The 19,969-nt window shown below is 38.2% G+C and overlaps 1 protein-coding gene and 1 long non-coding RNA gene across 7 annotated transcripts in view; one reads left to right on the top strand and one right to left on the bottom strand.

The window, feature by feature from the left end:
* SLC8A1 (solute carrier family 8 member A1) overlaps nucleotides 1-19,969 on the top strand; it is a 374,985-nt gene that overhangs the window by 260,699 nt on the left and 94,317 nt on the right. The gene's annotated exons all lie outside the window — the stretch shown is intronic.
* On the bottom strand, nucleotides 9,175-12,790 carry LOC306643656. The gene is made up of 2 exons (XR_013759019.1): nucleotides 12,385-12,790; nucleotides 9,175-11,357 (listed from the first exon to the last, which is right to left on the bottom strand). It is a non-coding gene; the product is annotated as an uncharacterized lncRNA (long non-coding RNA).

Genomic DNA, 19,969 nt, shown 5'->3' on the forward strand with positions numbered 1-19,969 from the left:
GGTTTGTTTTCCAAAATTATATGTACAAAAATTTTAGGGTCCTACTTAAACATCTTGATGTTTTCAGACTGACTTGCAATAAAATTCCTGGACTTATTTCTCCTAAATGTTCTCACATTTGTATTCTGTCTCCTTGTCACAGTCCAGTGCGCGCGCGCACACACACACACGCATGCACACACTGCACATCCTTATCCTTGCTTAAGAAGTTGTAAGGCACAACTGCCACAAATAACAATATTCATAGGCAACAACGACATGTCAGAGTCCCATTATATTCATTTCTTGAGGATTCACCCCAAAGTTCAACAACTGAGTGGAATTATACATAAACATTTTCCATTTTTAATATTTTATCTCAAATATTCAACAACATAGATGTTACTTTTGTGATCTGAAAAAAATCTATTTACCTATCATCTCAGTAGGTTTGAATAAATTTTCAAATGTTTATAGGAAAAACTTTTCCTAGTACTTACTGACCATGAAAGGAAAAATGTCACTTAGTCCAGAGTTTTTCTTTTTTTTTTAAATACACTTTTTCATTTGTTCTAGTTAGTTACACATCACAATAGAATGCATTTTGACAAATCATACATAAATGGAGTATAACTTCTCATTCTTCTAGTTGTACATGATGTAGAATCACACCGGTTGTGTAATCATATATTAAACTATGTTTTTAAATATTTGCAAGGACTATGTATGTTTTTTTAAAACAGAACAAACAGTGCCTGGTATGTAGTAAGTGCTTGATAAATATTTGTGAAATGAATTTTTCTTGTAATATAGATTTGTATTACTTGGTGTGTCTTATATATGTTATAATGCACATGAATGTGCAAAAATGTGAACAATAGAGAGATGACCCTTCTGAGACTTGCTGGATATGGCAGGAATTTTTTTCCTTCTCTAACACTATAGTGTAGTTCAATTCAAACACTCCTCTTAACAAATCCAAATAGCATTGCTTCCCAGCTTCAGTGTTACACAGGGTCCAGTTCAAGTGCCAAAAATTTAACCAAGAAGAAGCCAAAACAATCACATCTTGAATGGTGAGAGTATTTTCCACCCGTCATCACCATATGACACACCGTCTCTGGGGCCTCCCAGAGCCTGGGGAAGCCTCAGTTTTGCCAGAGACCTGACTGGGCAGAGAGCCCACCCCCTCATCAGCCCTCACACAAGTTACATAACGAGTACTCTCTGTGTCTACGGATACTGATTTCTCACTCATATTTTATGACTATGAGGACTTTCTTTCCTCAAGTATGATTCCAAACCATGTACTCAAAATTACATGCTGGAGTTCAGTCCATCATGTGGCTTTAAGTTAAGTTACGTGGATGTGATTCCCAGGATCTTGACTGGGGAGGGAAGTACTGGGTTAAAAGTTGGCCCCATTATGAGCCTGGGACATTTGATCCACATGACTTCAGAGTACAGAAGAGGTAAAGCAATAGTTACCAATAGAGAAAATGTTCTCTTCTCTTACTACATTAAGATATAAGTTCAGTTTCCATGATTGGGGGTAGGACTCCATGTGATCAATGTATTTGCTGAAGAGATACATACCTGAAGAAGGACATTAAAAATTTATTTCATTTAGCAACCTGAACTGAACTCCCATAAAGACATAAATGTACAAAAGTCCAAATGTGCAAATTCAGGATTTGATTTCTTCCCTCTAAGAAAGAATGCTTCAGCTTTGATGAACAATAGGGAGGGTTATATTTACAAGGCAGCTTAGTGACTGTGGGCAAGGCAGAGGGTCAAGGACCTGAGCTTCATCCAGCCCTGCCCCATGTACTTGGGTACCTCAGACAAGTTACTTAACATTTTTAGGCACTGGTTCTCTAATCTGTAAAAAAATGACTTGGAACAGATGTCCTTTAGGTCTTTAGCACTAAAAATGCTATATCTCTGAATCAATCTCTCTCTCTCTCTCTCTCTCTCTCTCTCTCTCTCTCTCTCTCTCTTCAGTACCAGGGATTTAACTGAGGGCACTTAGCCACTGAGCCACATCCCAGCCAATTTTTATTCTATTTTGTGTTGTATTCTATTTTATTTTGTTTAAGACAGGGTCTTACTAAATTGTTCAGGGCCTCACTTAGTTGCTGAGGCTGGCTTTGAACTTGCGATCCTCCTGCCTCAGCCTCCTGAGCCTCTGGGATTTCAGGCATGCACCCTGCACCCAGCTCTGAATCTATCTCATACCAAAGATGACAGAAGGTAGGAAAAAAAATCTTCAGCTATCTTAGTAATATTGGTGTTTACCATGGGAACAACTCATGTTCAAATCCTCTGGATGCTTCTAATGTTAAGAGGAATAATGAGTGAAAATGGGATGTTAAAAATAAATATTCAAGCACTAGCACTTACCTTCTTTTTCGCCGTCAAATAAACCTACGTTTCATCCCTTTTCTGTGCTTGACATTTGCTGGCCATTGTCTCCTTTTCAGATGAAGCTTGCTACTGTGTGCTTCTAGTCAACTCTACTTGGCAGATTTCACTAAATAATTTAGAAGCTTCCATGAAATTCATTTTCTTCCCCTCTCACTGCAATTTCATTAAAATTCATTTGGGAAACTATACTGCCTCAATAATAGAATTGTATCTTATGTTTTGGAATTGTTTCCATGACAACAATGACAGGTGCAAGTTCTGGCGTATGCGTATGTTCATTTAAAAGGTTACTGAAAAATTATCACTGTAAAGGTAAATTTCACTGCGAATAACATCTAAGTAACTACCTTTTTACTTTTAGGAGAAAATGGCTTCTTCACATGATACACATTAATTTCCTCCAGCAGAAAAAAATTTTCTAAGTGCTTTATTCGTAAAGGAAAATCTTTGAGCAACATGAGATTATTTTTATGTCACAGAAATCCATACCTAACTTCATACACTATGCAGATTGAAGGAATTCAGAAAACATTGAATAGCTCACATTGGGGGATATTGCCAGTAAGAAATAGAAAACAAAGCTGGACAGTAACAGAAAGTTATTAACAGTGCTTCCACAGAGGGGATTCCATTTTGAGATATGGATGAAATTCCCCCTTTTATGCAACTTCCTAATCCCTAATATTTTTGGGTAAATAGATGTCATCTAAAAAGCACAGCAATCTGAATGTATAAACCTTATTATCCCTTGAAAAAATAGAGATTAAAGGTAGAGTAACCTTTACCATATTCATATGTCCTTCTCTTTTTAATATCAGAGTTAATGTCTGTAATCAGAATATCAACATGCCAACCAAAAGATGACTCAACTACTTATCTGCCCTATTCCTATAACCCAAGTGCTCCAACAGACTGGGATTCTAAACAAAACAGAAAGCTTAGAAATGCCCAAAGTCTCCTCATGGTTTTGTTCCAGAGCACATGAATATTACAAACCACCACCCATATTGAGCCAAATTGAAAAGGAAAACAAGGGTTCTTTAATGAGTATGTCAGGCAAGTGGTAGCTGGGAGCAGGTTAATGCTTCAAAGAACACCCAAAACCTGGATTTTGGAAGTACAGAGTTTATAAAAGCAAAACCCACAAAAGCCACAAGAACAAGTGAGGCACATGCAGGTCAAAAAGACCCTGTAGAGAGAGTTATTTTGATTACATAAGAGAATTGTTTTGAATATACATTTTAGTGTCATTTTGTTATACATCAGGGCCATAGTCAGGGATATGAGAAGGTCCTGTTGTACTGTGAGCATAGATTCAGTTTCAGAAGGCTGAAAGGAAAATATTATAAGCAAGTGTATGATGGAGTCCGGTCAGAACAAAATGGCATTACTTTGGTTCTTTTCCATTTCAGTTTGTTTCGTCCAACACCTCATGAGATTCTGTACTTTGTCTACCTTGACCTTAATAATCTACCACCTCTCCCAGGCCTGAATGACTGAACCAGACCCATTGCCTTCTAAAATCTTCCTGTCTGCTTTGTCTGAAGATGCATACTCATCCTAGGAGATGATAAGCTTCCTCATCTCAGGAACTTTATCTTACTCCTGCTCGCCTCTGGTCTCAGTTAGAGTCCACTCTCCTATATTGTAGGTAACCTAGACTGAGATCAAAATTGGCCATATTTCCCTCTCCTAGGCTAGATTCACATTCAAACAGGACTGCCGAAGAAAAGAATAAGTTCCAAAGCTAATTGCTTTGGTGGTGAAGGTGGATGCTGTTAAGGTAGGTGTGGCTAGCTCTTGATGAGAAATGCACAAACCAGACAGCAGTTTAACCTGAGGGGTTTGTCTGACAAGGGACAGTGATGTGAGGAGATGAGCCTGTAATTGCCCAGATTTCAGGGGAAGATATCAAGGCAAGGAGCTCTACAGAAGAATTAATTTTAAGATAAAAGTGATAATATAGATTCACAGTAGATGGAAGAACCCATCTGAAGTGACTCCTGGGGGAAAAAATCAGTAGTTTGACCTAGACTTAGGGAAAAGAAGAGAGGTAAAAATACTTGAGTGATATTGTCATTTTGAAAGGAATAGGCAGCCTCCCTCTAAAACGTCACCTTTGAAGATTAAATGGGAAGATTTGAAATCCTGAGCAACATAATGATCTTTAGATGTATATCAGGTATATCCTCCAACAATTAAGTATTAATGCCAAAAGGGAAGTTGATATTTTCTATGTCTTAGATACATGCGTATCTCAGACTCTTCAAAATGTGACTCCATAGTGTTTCTGTTTTTGTTATGACACCTTTTTCAGTTCAGAAAAAAATAAATAAATAATTGTTCCAAGAACCAGTACCTCTCTTTTGGAAATGGCACTTACCAGTCTTCTGGAAACATTGAAAATTCCTTATCTTGTGCCTTAAGATCAAATAGACCAGGAAGATTTTAGCAAGCCAAGGGCTGGGTTCAGAGAATCAAGCAAAGCTTGAGAGAGGCAGCAGATCATTGAAGGTTGAACTTGATTTTCACCCTCCCTCTTGGTTTAAGGATAAAGTCATTGATTATTTGTGTATCAAACAAACGAATTTGTTTTAAACTGCTTCTATATACACCTACCATTTCTGCTTTCCACATAGATGTCAGCAGACATCTGCCTGTGGAAAACTCACCTCCCATGTGACACAAGCTTTCAGAAAATGACAAAGGGACCCTTTTAAGAACAGAGCAAATAGAGCTATCACTTTGATCTACTTATGAAAGTACATCTGCTTCTTGTGGGCCCTAAGTCAATACAATATAGAGTGGAATTTTGCTTGCATTGAAGAGTTTGCACTGAATTTTATATACATATCTATACATGCCCATTAATTCTAAATAACACACAGTTGAGTTTTGAAAAAAAAAAAAAAACAAGAACATGGCAACTGTGTTCATTCTTGGATCTTTTCTTACTTCTCCTTCCTATCATACACATCCTTTCAAGTGATCTAACAAAATTTGATTTATTTTGATTCCCTGGTCATCTTTGTTTCATGTTGAAATATGATTGTGAAGCAGGTGAGGAAAGTGCTTATTTTGTTTTATCTTGTGGATCTAAGGAGTGTTTCTCACTTGACGCCGTGTGTGGCTGGTAGGATGAAAGTCATCCTCTGGACTGCCCGAAAGAAGCACCAATGGGATTAGGTTGAGGTAAGAGGGTCAGTGCATCCTAGAAGGAAAAAGCACAGACTGCAAGATGGGAAACATGCTCAGAGGGTTTTTTGTAACCAAAGAGTTCTCTATGGAAGAGTAGGGGAAGACAAGCTAAACCTCACAAAAGTGGAGTTTTTAGAAGAACCAGTGAGGTTTCTGGACCACCTGGACACCATAAGCCAAACTCTTCTGATCATGAGATGATTTGACTTTCAGACTGGAGTCCAAGAAAAATCTCAAAAATGGGAATGTAGGGATGGATTGGAGACCCAGCTCAGATGCCAGATGTGGGACCCATAACAGATCAGTTCACCTTTTTAGATCTCATTTCAAATCTGAATAATAAAAGCTTTGGTTTAGTTGATCACTAAGATCTTTCACAGATCAATAATGCTAACAGAAGATATGATTCTGTAAAAGAAGATGAACTTAGCTTTTGGTACTGTTACAATGATCAATAACTAGATTCTTAATGTTATAATATTTATAGCATCGTTCTACATACTTTTTCTTTTTGGTTCTTTTTAGTTATACATGACAGTACGATCCATTTTGATATAATTATACAAGCATGGAATATATGTTATTCTAATTAGGACCCCATTCATGTGGATGTATTAAGACTTTTTTTTTTAACACATGCATAAATGTTCTTTAAAGAACCAAAAACAAACTACAAGGGGGAAAGTGATAATGTGTATGGCTACAAATGTTACCAGGCTTCTTCCAGGAACATTTTTAGAAAGGTATAGTTGTCAGGTTGTGCTCAGAAGAGGATCATAATAAACCTGTCCACATAAGGACATGGAGACGAAGCACTTTAACAACACGGATGCAGTGTTTTGGAAATTTGAAGAGCTGTAAGCACTTGTTTGGGCAATTTGTCATTGCAGAGTCTTGCAAACAATACCAACTCTTGGTTGACTGAAGAAATTAAATTTTGCTTCTGCATAGAAAATACAAATGAGAGATTAACGTACGGACAAGTTCTATTGAGCTTTGTGAAGAATTAAGGGGATTCTCTAACAACAGATTTTTTGAAGTGTTTTTTTCTGTTTAATTGGTTCTCAAGTGGTGTGATTTGTGTTCATAATCACAAATATCTATTTATAGGAAAATGTATTTCTATTGAACAGTGGCATATTAATGGTTTGACTTTAATAATTATAAACATGAAAATAGTATTCATGCAATTTGGTGGGGTCATAGGACATTCACTATCTTTAATTGGCACCCTTTCCACTCAAGTTTTATTCTTGTTAATTGCACAAGGAACAAATCAATTTTATATGTGATAAGAGACTGGATAAACAGTTTTTAGTGATGTAGTCACAATGAAAGGTAGAACCCAGTTTAGCTTTGTGGTTATGGTTATTAGATCATATATAAAAATAAATATAATTTATTAACATGTGAACATTTTAACTCCACATATAACCATTATGAAATTATCCATAATGACTGGCACGTAGTAGCCTTTGAATAAAAGAGGCTTGAATATGAGCAAAGCATAATTCTTTTTCTCTTCTTCATAGTTAATAAAGTAAATCAATTTAGCAAAGCACATCCTTTGCAAGAAAAACTGAAGAGTGAGCACCTTCCACACAATAAAAATATCCTGCAAATAATGTCTTTAACCACAGAAGTAGCTTGACTCTGTCCCACACCCCACCCACCCTTTGCCTTGGTCTGGTGATAAAATGTAGTTACTTGACTATTAGTGCATCAAAACAGCTTGGTTTTAAACTACTTTGAGGCTCAATCACCATTTCTGCTGTCAACATAGTTGACAGCAGATATCAATCTGTATGTGAAAAGCACCCTGCCACCCAGACTTTTAATGAGGGCTAGAATCTGGCAACAATACAGTTGGCCCATGATGGAGGCCTAGGGGTCTTTCCATTAAATGAAATTCAGTGATCCCACTTCCTGAGCCAGGTCCCACAGCAGCACTTTTGACACTGTGGGATTTGGGCTGCAGCCGTTTGCTTCTGCGACTGAATTCCCCAGCTTTGTTTCTTAGGCAGATGCAGCTGCCTCCATTTGGCTTTATTTCCAGTATCATGCCAATGTAGACAGCAGTATTTCCATATCACCAAGCATCCCTAAAAGCTAAACACAAATCCATCTCTGCTGCTTTAAGTATATTAATTCTCATGTATGCACATTTTGTTACTGTTTGCTATCTATGTGATATTTACATAGCCATAGTTAAGGCTAATATCTGCTACAAGAAGGAAAAAAAACATTAAATATACAATGTTAAAGCCTGAGTCATTATTTTCAATATTTTTATTGGTGCATTGTAGTTGTACATAATGGTAGGATTTGTTGTTATTTATCTGCACATGTGAACAATGTAACAATATAGTTTGACCAATCTCATTCCCCAGTATTTCCCCTTTTCCTTCCCACCTCCCCACCCCTGGTCCTTTTTCTTTATTCTATTGATCTCCCTTGATTTCCATGAGCTCCCCACCTTCCATCTTTCTTTTCCTTTTTCCTCTCTAGCTTCCACATATGAGAGAAAATATATAATCCTTGACCTTCTAAGTTTGGCTTATTTTGCTTACCATAATGTTCTCATGTTCCATCCATTTTCCTGCCAGTGACATAATTTAATCCTGAGTAATCTTTATCCTAAGATGAAAATATGTGACACTTCACAGAAGAAGATGTACAAGCAAGCAATCAACAGATATATGAAAAATGTTCAACATCTCTAGTAATAAGAGAAATGCAAATCAAAACTACCCTAAGATTCCATCTCACCCCAATTAGAATGGCAATTATCAAGAACACAAGCAACAATAGGTGTTGGCAAGGATGTGGGGAAAAAGGTACACTCATACATTGCTGGTGGGGCTGCAAAATTAGTGCAGCCACTCTGGAAAGCAGTATGGAGATTCCTCAGAAAGCTTGGAATGGAACCGCCATTTGGCCCAGCTATCCCACTCCTTGGCCTATACCCAAAGGACTTAAAATCAGCATACTACAGAGATACAGCCACATCAATGTTCATAGCTGCTCAATTCACCATAGCCAGATTGTGGAACCAACCTAGATGCCCTTCAATTGATGAATGGATAAAGAAACTGTGGCATTATATATACAATGGAATATTATTCCATCATGAAGAATGATAAAATTATGGCATTTGCAGGCAAATGGATAAAATTGGAGAATATCATACTAAGTGAGATAAGCCACTCTCAAAAAACTAAAGGACGAATGATCTCGCTGATAAGAGGATGAGGACATATAAGGGGGGGTAGGAGGGGTTAGCGTTAGGGTTAGGGTTAGGTTTAGGGTTAGGGATAAGGAGGGTGGTAAGAATGGAGGAAGGAAGGACTGTATAGAGGGAAAAGAGGGGTGGGAGGGTTGGGGGAAAGGGAAAAAAATAACAGAATGAATCAAACAACATTGCCCTATGTAAATTTATGATTTTTAATTAAAAAAAAAGATAAAAATATGTGAAGAGAGACTGATGTTCATAGTTCTGTCAAAACTAGGGCTTGGCCAACACACTTTCACTTAAGAGGGGCAGTAATCAAGACAAATATCTTTTTATTAAAAAAGTGATTAAGTTAAGAATAAAGGCTGTAATTTCAAGTCCGCATTACAAATATAATTATATTTCTTATTAGGAATGTTCATTCTCCAGCACCATCCAAAATCTATGGTAGAGTGCCTGCCTGGCAAGCACAAGGCCCTGGGTTCAATCCCCATCACCCCCCCCCCCAAAAAAGTCTGTGTATGCAAAATGGGTAATAACCAATTCTAGACTCAAAGCCTTTTGAAGTCAGAAAGCAGCTCATTGTTCTAAGTTTCCCATAGTACAGGAGAAAAGTGAATCTAAATAGCACATCTAACTCATTTGTTGCAATGTGTAGTACTACTCTGTGGTTGTGCATGACCTAGGGCTGGATGTAGGAAATCAGAGAAAAAAGGCACAATTCCTCATTCCAATGAACCAAAAGGAGATATACTGAATGGTTACATGCATATGGTATGACAGGGTATAAAAAAGAAAATGGAATACTCGAGGAGATTACTATGTATGATACTGACTCAACTCCAAGTTAAAGTCAGAAGGAAGGAAAAGAAGACATTCTTTTATGGACAAGATTCCTATTTTCTAGTTGCTGATAATTTTGTTATGGATGCTACATAAATACTCAAAGCAAAGAACAATAAAGAAGTAGAAACGTAAATTTTGAGCTAAAAGAAGTAGATTTCTTGTTGTATAATGTGTTTGGGGAAATGATGAGAATAATCAAGAAAGATCCTATGGAGACAGAGGGTCTCAAAGTACAAATGTTCACTACCCCATTTAAAATTTGATGGTGATCCCCACCAAGCAATTTCCTTTTTGTTAAGATTTCTTTTAGTTGTGATCATTTGCTAGCTGTGTTTTTTGAGAGCTCCATCTTGATAGAGAACAGTGTTAGATTTGCTTTATCTACATATTTCATTATACCTCCTGGTTATTACTTTAGCAGTGTTACTTCACTTGCCCTCTACTAATAGAAGCCCATTAGTGACACTTCCATTAACTAATTTCAGGATTATACTAAAAGCCACCAAATAATCTTTTAGATTGTTCATTAACAGTCGGGTGCCTGCATTTGCTGCTCTCAGGGACAGTTGAGTGTGGATACATTAGTTAAGGATGCTTCTCTCCACTTCATCTCAGAAGGAGACAAAGTATCTGTCATTCTAACATGTCCACTGTTGATTTTCTGCTCCCAGAATGGAGGGTGATAGGGTAGGACAATCCAGGGCTCTTTCAGAGTCCTAAATATAGCTTACTCCTTTGGAGGGGAAGGATCCAGAGGCATGAGCAGTGTATAGAAGCAAGATTATTCTCAAATGCCTGGCCTTCCAGGTCTTTCCTGTGCCTGAGCAGGTATATAGCTCCTACATGCAGTCTATGACTTCCCAAGCCTCTATTTCAATTTCTCATGGACCGAAAGTTAACCTTTGAAATCATAGCAGTTTACAGTACAATCAATACACATGGTATATAATGCCTCCAAACCTCCAACCTTTCTTGAGCCTTGGACTGTTATGGAATTACAAAAATGCTGAATAGACTCAGCAAGGTTAAGTTTTCAGGAGACTTAAACCAGCCCAATCTGCCATCTCTTGCCCTGCCTATTACCCAGCAGGCCTCCCTGTGCTTGTGAAGAAGTTGTCATATTAAGGCCTGACTTTTAGAGGGAAAACAATAAAACCAACCATCATCTCATGTAATTTAGAACAAGCAAGTTAGCCAGAATAATTGGAAGTGGAGCTGACTTGTGAATTCATCACAAACCTGCATGAGAAAGAGTACTGTTTGTCGTTCTGTTGACTTGTTTGCCAAGCCAGTGGAGTTCACAAATTATGTAAATGCATCAGAAATGTCTGCAGAGGGAAGTGTAAATAGAGCAACTCTACTACGGAAGGAAGCTCACCATTTGAGTGATAAACACTGTCTAGCAGCTCATAGAATTACACCAAATGAATCTGTTCCTCCCAAGGAGGCCAAGGTGAAGGGTGACACCTAAGAAGTTGTATCACCAAGAGGTGACTTCAGAGCGGCTTTCACCTACCCACCCGGGTCTCTAACAGATGCTCTAAGCCCCATCAAAACACTATTGAAGGAAAAATAAAGGGGTTAATAGACATAGGCAAGTGTAGCTGCAAGATAAATTCCAATTCTTATCCATTTTGCTCCCTGAGGCCCTTATGTTGAAATTATTAATCCTCCACTGGGTACTGTATTTCACTGCATAATTGTAGCCACCCTATATTCACCCGTTCTCTGTGCATCCTGATCTTGCACCAAAGACATTTTTTTAAGTATCAGTAGCACAAAATGTTTTTGTACCAGGGATTGAACCCAGGGGTGCTTTACCACTGAGCTACATCCCCAGTCCTTTTTATTTTTTATTTTGAGACAAGGTCTGGCTAAGTTGCTGAGGCTGACCTCAAATTTGGGATCCTCCTGCCTCGACCTCCTGAGTTGTTGGGATTATAGACATGTGCTCCTGTGTTCTGTACAATTTTTTATAAAGCTTCACATAATGGCCACACCTCACTCTTTTCCAAAAAACTTAGCATAAAATCTGCCACAATTATGTGGTGAAATAAGGTAAGAGAGATTCTGAGTGATTCAATATGGACTTTGACTGTCCATATGATGGTATCCATCTGGTCCCAACAAGCCCTAGTTCTTGTTGAGTACCTCCTTTGATAGGCTCTAGGTATTTTATATATTTTTAATTTGATATACTGACACATTTTGAGATACTGTTTATCATTCCCACTATACAAATGGGAAAACTGAGGCTGAGCAAGGTGGCATGCACACAGTCATGCAACTAACCAGAATTAAAACCACTGGAATGCAAATCCACACACTCTCTTCTATACATCCTGCTGCCAGGGAGTGCATCTCTAGGGGTTTTTTTGGAACAATCACTCAGAGGATAAAGTGGGATATAGTTGGGAGTCCTATGGTTATCTTCTCAAAACCTAAGACTTCATCCCTCCAGGGAGTTGTTGTACTATAGAAAAAACTAAGAAACCAGAAATGATAGGCCCACATTCTTGTTCCCTGAAGTCAGTCACATACCAACATTAATTTCACTTTCCAGAGAAGATGGGACAATAATCCTACCTCATAGCATTCTGAGAATTATTCAAATGCTCCTCAACCCTTTAATGACTCAGAATCACTTACGCAGTTTTAAAAACTCCATTTGTGTAGCTCCAACACAACTCATATGGAGTCACATTCTCTAGTGGGTAGTAGTCTGAACCTGAAAGGCAACCCTGTTGTTTAAGTTCCATGGGTAACTGACCTGCATGCTCATGGCTGGTAACCATTGGCTTAGGTAAGGAATGGGACCCTCAAGTCGCTTAGCACAGTGCCAGACACTTACTAAAACATTCTTACTCTCCAGCTGTGACTTCTTCAACATCTCCCTGGAATTCTGCTTTCATTCTCATAAAATGATGAAGTTGTCTCTTTAAAGAACAAGGGGCTAAGTAATCTGCTAAAGTAATCCATCTGACAAGACAGTTTGTTATCAGGTCCTTATCAAATAACATCATGTCTGAGTCCTTACAAAGTGAATACAGCCATGGAAGACATATTTATGGCTACGCTATGCCAGACCCCATCACTATCTACATAATCTCAGAGCAAGACCCTCTCTGATGCTCAGAGGCTCTTCCTTTCTACTTTGTGTCCTGACGATGATGGGGGTTGGGTAAACCTATTGTTCCTCCTCCCCCCATTTCTCCTGTTGTAAATTAGAATAGGTTCACTTCTAATACAACCGATGACCTAAACAGATTAGAAGAAAAACATTTTAAAAAGTATGATAAAAAGTTACTTAATTGAAATGAATCAAACAAACATTTGATCACTTATATTTATATAATCTTGCTTGCTGTTTGCTTTGCTAGGGCCAACATCAGGTCCTTTAGATACTGTGATAGAGTGATCAATAAAGCCCAGAGACTAGTTACAGCTGGATCTTTTTGTTTTTCCTCTAGCAGTTTCAGGAACCTAGGAAGTAAGAGAGGGTACAGTGGAGTATGAGAGAGTTTAAATCCCCACCCCCACCCAGGAAAAGAAAGCATTCAAATAGCAATGACTAATACTTACAAACACTCAGATATTCTCATAAGAAAAAATTACTAAGGAGAAAGTGGGCTTTTACGGAGTGCTTTCCCTCCTTCATCTAGACTGAGCCTGTTAGAATCCTGTGCCATTCTTATAACCGTCAGGAAGCCTGTCAAGGAAAAGGTTGAACAAAGAAGCCAGAACTGAAGAGAGTGACATGAATGCAGAGAGCTCTGAACCCAGCAGAGTCTTAACCACCCCCACATCCATGTCTTGAAATAGACACAAAATTGCTCCTGCTTCTCTTTCATTGGCCAGGTTAAGAGATAGCAGAAATTAATAGCTGAGTGCCTTTTTCTTAATGGAAGTACTGCTTCGTCAGGAAAATAAAACAAGATTAAGCCAATGTCCAGACCTGCTGGCTAGAGGGCCAGCAAGTGGCAAAGTGCACAGAGATCTGTGCCCAGATGTTGCTGAGCTCAGGACCTTCCCAACAAGCACCCAAATGGGAATGTCTAGGCATGACTTGCCATTGACCTCCTTAAAAATAGTGCTGTTCTTCCCTTCTCAGAGGTGAAGCAGCCAAGTCAGCGATGTCTCAGCTGTCACAGCTGGCACTCCCATAGAAGCCCTGACAGCTAAAATTATTCTTATCTCTTCCCTTTAATCTCCCTTTTCTTGTATCTCTTTATTCTTTCTATTTTCTTCTCCTATCCACTGTTTTCCTCTTTCATCCGTCTTCCTTTTCTTTCTCCTCTTCTTTTGTCTCTTTCCATTTCTCCTTTTTCTTTAAGGAAACACCTATTAAGTTACAGCTCTTCCCAGCCTATGGCTAGCCAGTTGCAAGAACAGAGATTCCCTGATGAGCCAAGAAACTTCATCTTCATTTGCCTGAAATGAAAAACGAAAACATTAGAAATAATAATCCATCTAGTTTAGATAAGGAAAAAAAAAAAAAACTATTTACTTGGTGCAGTTTCAGTCAATGTCTGCCCTAACCAAACTTTGATGCAAATATATATTAATTTAAAAAATCATCATGTAGGAGAGAGGCACTTCTGGAGCTAAGTCACATTTTCAAACTCTCTCATGGAGTTAAAAAAAAAAAAAAACAGATTGCAAACATATTTCTCTTATGAACTTGGTATTGTCAGTTAAGATACTGATTTGATTCCTTTATGATAATTTCTAAAACTTAAAAAATTAAAGCATAGTGGATATATGCTGATTTGAGAAGATCTTTATTTGTTGATAGGCTATCAAGGAAAAGCTAAAGGGGAAAATATAGCCTTGTAATTATAGTGTTTAAGACCTCTAAGTTTTCTTATGTATCAGATAATTTCACTGAAGGAGACAATAGAGTGCATTTAGACTTTTATTTCTTCTGCTTTGGAATTCTTTGCCAACATTGATTTGCAGAGAAAATGTCTAATGTCTTCAGTGAACTCCGAAGTGTTGATGAGAAATTAAAAACCCTATTTAAATTTTGAAATGTTTTGAAAGAACTCCTTATTCTCCTGTCCACAGCCACCTTTGGAGGTGCTGACAGCAGGGATGAGGTGATCGCCACAATTACTCCTCCTAAGCTTCTGCCAGTGGCTGAATTTCCATTTCAGGCAGGGAGCCTAAAAGGTGGAGGAAGAGCCCTTCATCTCCACCTTCCCTCTCTCCTTGTTTTCTGCCATTCCTGCTGTGTGCACACACACATCTCAGAGGATTCATTTCCACGACTTAGTCTCTCTCCTGTATCCCAGTGGAAAAGAGTACATAAATTGGGTTCCCCCAAACAAGAAGAATCCCTCATGTACTTTACCCTCCTTAACTTCTCCAAAAAGATTTTCCATGCATATGTTAATTATATCGTACCAGTGAGGCCAATTAAGGGTTGCAGGTGGAAATAAGATTTGATTTGGTGGTTACAGAGGGAATTTCCTGTGATGCACTAGCAGATCTTGCTTTCTAAGTCAAAAATTTAGTGCAAGTTAAAAAAAGCACTCAGGGGTAACTCCCTGCCACAAGAACTGGGCACACAGCCAGGGCACTGTGCTCATTAGCCTCAGGGTGAGCCAAGATTCCCAGAACACATCAGTCAGCATTTTTCAGCCAAAGATGGGGGTGTCCTACTGAAATCTAAAATAGAAGAAACAGGGCTACCAATCTTTGCAAGCAACTGCACTAATTAGATTTTCCTCGCAGAAGAATGTTTTCATCTTTTATAAAGCATTATAGTCCCTGGATAAATGTAATCATCCATAATCAGCAAAGTACGTAGACTGAGATCTACAGCATGCTTCCTTTTATTCCCCCTTTGCTCCAAATACATAAAATTCAATGGATAATAATGTATAATGGTATTTTTAACCTGCCCCGGTCCATGCCAATTGTCATTCGAAAGCAATCTTTAGCTGCTTATATTTTATTCAAAAAAACACTGTGCCTAATTTATTGCCATTCCCTCATTCACAATGTGGTAATTACACACAATTTGTAATGAGTTTATCAAAGGAGAGCACAGTTTGCAAAAGGAAATAGGACATTTTTATGTAAGCTAAGTAGCAGGTATACCAATGGGTAGCACAGGGAAAAAATATTGATCATGTTGAAGCTTAGAGCCAAAGTGCTTCTTAATTGAAACTTTCATTAATAACAATGTCAGAGTTAATAGAGTTTCAGGTTAACTGTAAATAGTTGCAGTATAACCTCCCATGGTATTCTGAAAGCTCCATCTTTTCCCTGCCTCACTGGGATGAATTAAATGCTCCCTTTCTCTTAATATTGTAGATCTGGATACAAAGGTATGCCTTCACACAATTCATTTACCACATGTTCTTTTATTTTGAATATAGAAATATTTGCCATTAGATAAAATCCAAGTTGAGTGCATGGTTACTTAATAGTGTTTTTCACGTTATAACCCTAGTTGTATTGCCATGCAAGTAAAAGTTAGATGTTAGGTTATATAACTGGTCAAAATTAGCACTAAGTGTGTCAATGTTGTGATTAAAATCTTCAAACTCATGACTTCACAGACTGACAGGTAGGATAATTTTAGCAAAACTTAACCTTGTTCTATTTAATTTGACTCCTGTTCATAGTCTAGGACAGAGATTGGGATTACAGTTCATTCTAAATTAGGAATTCTCTGAGCTCACAACACCAAGAATAGCATCAGGAAGCCTCCCTGAGGATGACCTATGGTGACCTAAATATGGAGAATTTGAGTGCAGGAAGAGAAGCATCTGAGGAATTGTAGAGATAAGTCTCACTGAAGCAGAAGCCCAGGAAGAGGGCCAGGTCAGGAAATAGCATGTACTGGGAAGGCTTCCATGGCAACTCATGGTCACCCATGGATTCCTACATTCAGAGAACTTTGTCAAGATCCAGAGCAGAGAAATTTGAAAAGATCACAAAAGACAAAAGGAAATCTCCTTGATTTTGGAGCTGGAAACTGGAATAGAATGAATACAAAACCACCCTGCATGAAAGGGAAAGGACAGAGAGACAACTTCTAACCAAACTTTGAGTCCCTCTGTCCATCAATCCTCATAACACTGGGTTTCCTTCTGAAGTTAGAGGTGCACTATATGGTCCTAGTCTACATTCTGTTTTAAATAGGCACTTAAGAAATCCACAGATGCAGATGATTTGATCCTGGATTGCAAAAGTAGTAGGGCCATTTTATTTGACCATTAAAGATGCCTACTTTCTATGCAACATTCCCAAATATTCCTTTCCAATAAAATATCGATCCATTTTTTAGTTAAGGTACGGTATGAAGAGATGATCTGCTAAACAGCTACTTAACGCCAGGCCTAGAAAAGTACAAAAACAGCAGGTAGATTTAAGGAGAGTTGAAGGATTAAGGACAACGTCCCACCATGGCTCAATGATCTGGAGAAAGGTGATTGGTCCCTGCTTCAAGGGGACCTGGATGATCTAGACTGCATTATGGAGGCTAAAGAATGAGGAAGGCATTGGGAAAAGCAGACTCCAGATCTGCAAGCAAAACACTTGATTCATAATTAAAGAGGCTGTAATTCCTTCTGTCAGCATCCAACAGTAATGTGTTTTGGTCTTACACATGCAAGTCTTCACACGTGCATATGTGTGCATATTTATACTTGAGAATGTACAGAGAGACAGCTGCAGGTGCAGATGCCAGATTCCAAACACCCGTCACACCAGGCTTCTCAAGCCACACACTCATCATTCCTACCACTGGTTGACACACTTAGGTTTTCTGAAGATTTCTGAATATTCATGATCTGCTGTGGCTATTCATTTTCCATGGCCCGTTTAATTGGAAAGGTGGTACAGTTACTGTTTTTCTTTTAGGCAAGAAGTTTATTGCCCTGCTGTTTCTGGAAATTAGCCATAGCTTGCAAATTTGGAACACCCAAAGCAAGTGTGATAAATTATCCCCAGTGTAATATCCCCAATGCTTTTGTGAAAATAAAGGCTTGGTGACCTAAGAAAACTGATGAAACTCTTTCTCTGTAGTACCAGCTTCAATATGGGCCTTCTCCCATCCACTTACATTAGCCAACCACAGAGTCAAATGACCACTTTTGAAAACCATTTAAGAAGGAGGGGGAGGAATTGCACTTGGAATTTTTTCCCTAATACTGAGCCCATGCTAAGCAATAAAGGGACTTTGAGTACTCTGAGTTTCCTGTGTCCCACTGCTTAGCCACTACTAACCTTTCTACTCATCTATACATCCATGAATTATTGCCTCTCCTCTTACAGAACACTTAGGCAAGAGCCACCCAGTTCAGTTACAGTTTTACATCACACTCAATATTTAGTTATTGGTGATCACTTTGTCCCTTAAAAAAAAAAAAAAAAAAAAAAAAAAAAAAAAAAAAACAAAACAAAAAAAACACTCAAAGACAAACTCAAAGACAACATCATTCATTAGCAGGTGTATGTTTCTAGGAATCACTTACTCCATCTACTGGTTAAATGCATCGTCTAGGAAAAGCTATTCCCCTTGGCTGTGGCTCATGGAGTTGGGGGTGCAAATTTAAATAGACCTCTTCAATGGTTGGTTTCATTCCTGAGTCATTTTTGTGATTTTCCAAGAAAATTATCTATGGATACTGATATTATTTGGAACTAGAGCTTGAGGCCTGAACATGTGACACAAAAATGTGCCAACATTTCAGAAGTCATCTAACTCAAGGGGAACCTGTAGAGAAGAGACAAATGAGTCACACACACACACACACACACACACACACACACACACACACACACCTTAGAATATGAAGGTTTAAAGCTTTGGTGAGCACACATCTGGTTAGTATTGATCTACTGATGACAAGGTCACTTGCACTAATCAGAGACAATTGTTCTACTGAATTACTTGTAGGCAGATTTGTAGGCAGATTCTATCCCTGACTTGGCTTTAGCCCTCTTTCCCAACCCCTGCCCCAAGAGAAACACTCAGTTGTCCTAAATTTATGAATCCATAAATAGAACTCTCCAAACAAGTCTACAGGTGGCTGATGACAGAAGACATCACTGTTGCATAGAGAAGAGCTCTGATTGAAATCCTCTGAGAATTTGAAAAAATATTGAAATTTCCTGGAACAAAGAAAGGAATCCAAAAGCCTACAATCTTTAGTGGTCCGTCCTTCCTTCTTTGAGGTGCTCCTGATGACTTCAAGATACTGCATCTCTTCAGTTAGCAAGTGGCATTAAGTATCAGATAGATGCCAGAATGAGGAACTATCACGTCTTCCCTCACATTGCCTACGATTTATTTTCCCTTTACTCTCTCTCCCTGGACCACATGGAAATTCTTGCTTTTCCTTTTCATCCTCTTTTCATTGCTTAAAATACATAAAAATCTCTTCAAATTTAAGAAACCAAGACAAATAGAGCTTATTGTAGAATAAATGGATGAATCATTGAAAATTCTTTTCGTTTCTGCTTTCTATTTTGTTCATCAAATTTTGATTAAGTATAGACTCATGGTATTATATGGGTATTAACTGGAAATGATGTTTCATATTTTATTGATGCATCACTTTTTATGTTTTTAAAGTTTTTCTCCCATCACACTTCACCCTTCACTTTTAGAGAAATAGTCTTGCTTTCTTTCTATAGTGTCTTGAGTCCAAAATTCGGTATTATTCTCATGAAGTGGCAACTATTAGTCCCTTGGAATCTGGCTTACCACCACCACCACCACCACCACCACCACTTTGCTGAATTCATTCTCTTAAGGAAGGTTTCAGGTCTGCAGGATTTCTTCTTTGACCCCAATAACAATGGCTACTTGAAGTACCCATTCTTCTGACTTCCATTAACTCTTTCAGCAGTCTGCTGCTTAGTTTTTCCCATTTTCCCCAGTGGGTCCTTTCTGAATCTTTCTCTTTTCCCAGTCTAAGTATGAAAATCCCCCAAGATGATCCCGTTAGTTACTATTTGTGCCTCTAAGGATATCTTTCCTTTGACAAATTTATACCTAAACTTTTATCTCAGCATCAGTGGTTTTCCCATCTGTACTTTAGCCCCATCTTTGTTGTAAACTTGAGGTGCACATTCTTAGTTGTCTATTAGAAAAGCACAATGACAGTCCTATTGGCTTTCCAAAATGACAAAATGTCAAAAACTGAATTTTAAAATCCCAACATCTTTAATTTTTTAATAAAGAATCATTGTATTTTAAAAGTGCCAGCCCATATGATTTTCAGATCTAATGAGTATGCATGGTAAAGACATATTAAAAGGGAAGAG

Source organism: Sciurus vulgaris (assembly GCF_902686455.1).
Source record: "Sciurus vulgaris genome assembly, chromosome: 14".
NCBI classification, from domain to species: Eukaryota; Metazoa; Chordata; class Mammalia; order Rodentia; family Sciuridae; genus Sciurus; species Sciurus vulgaris.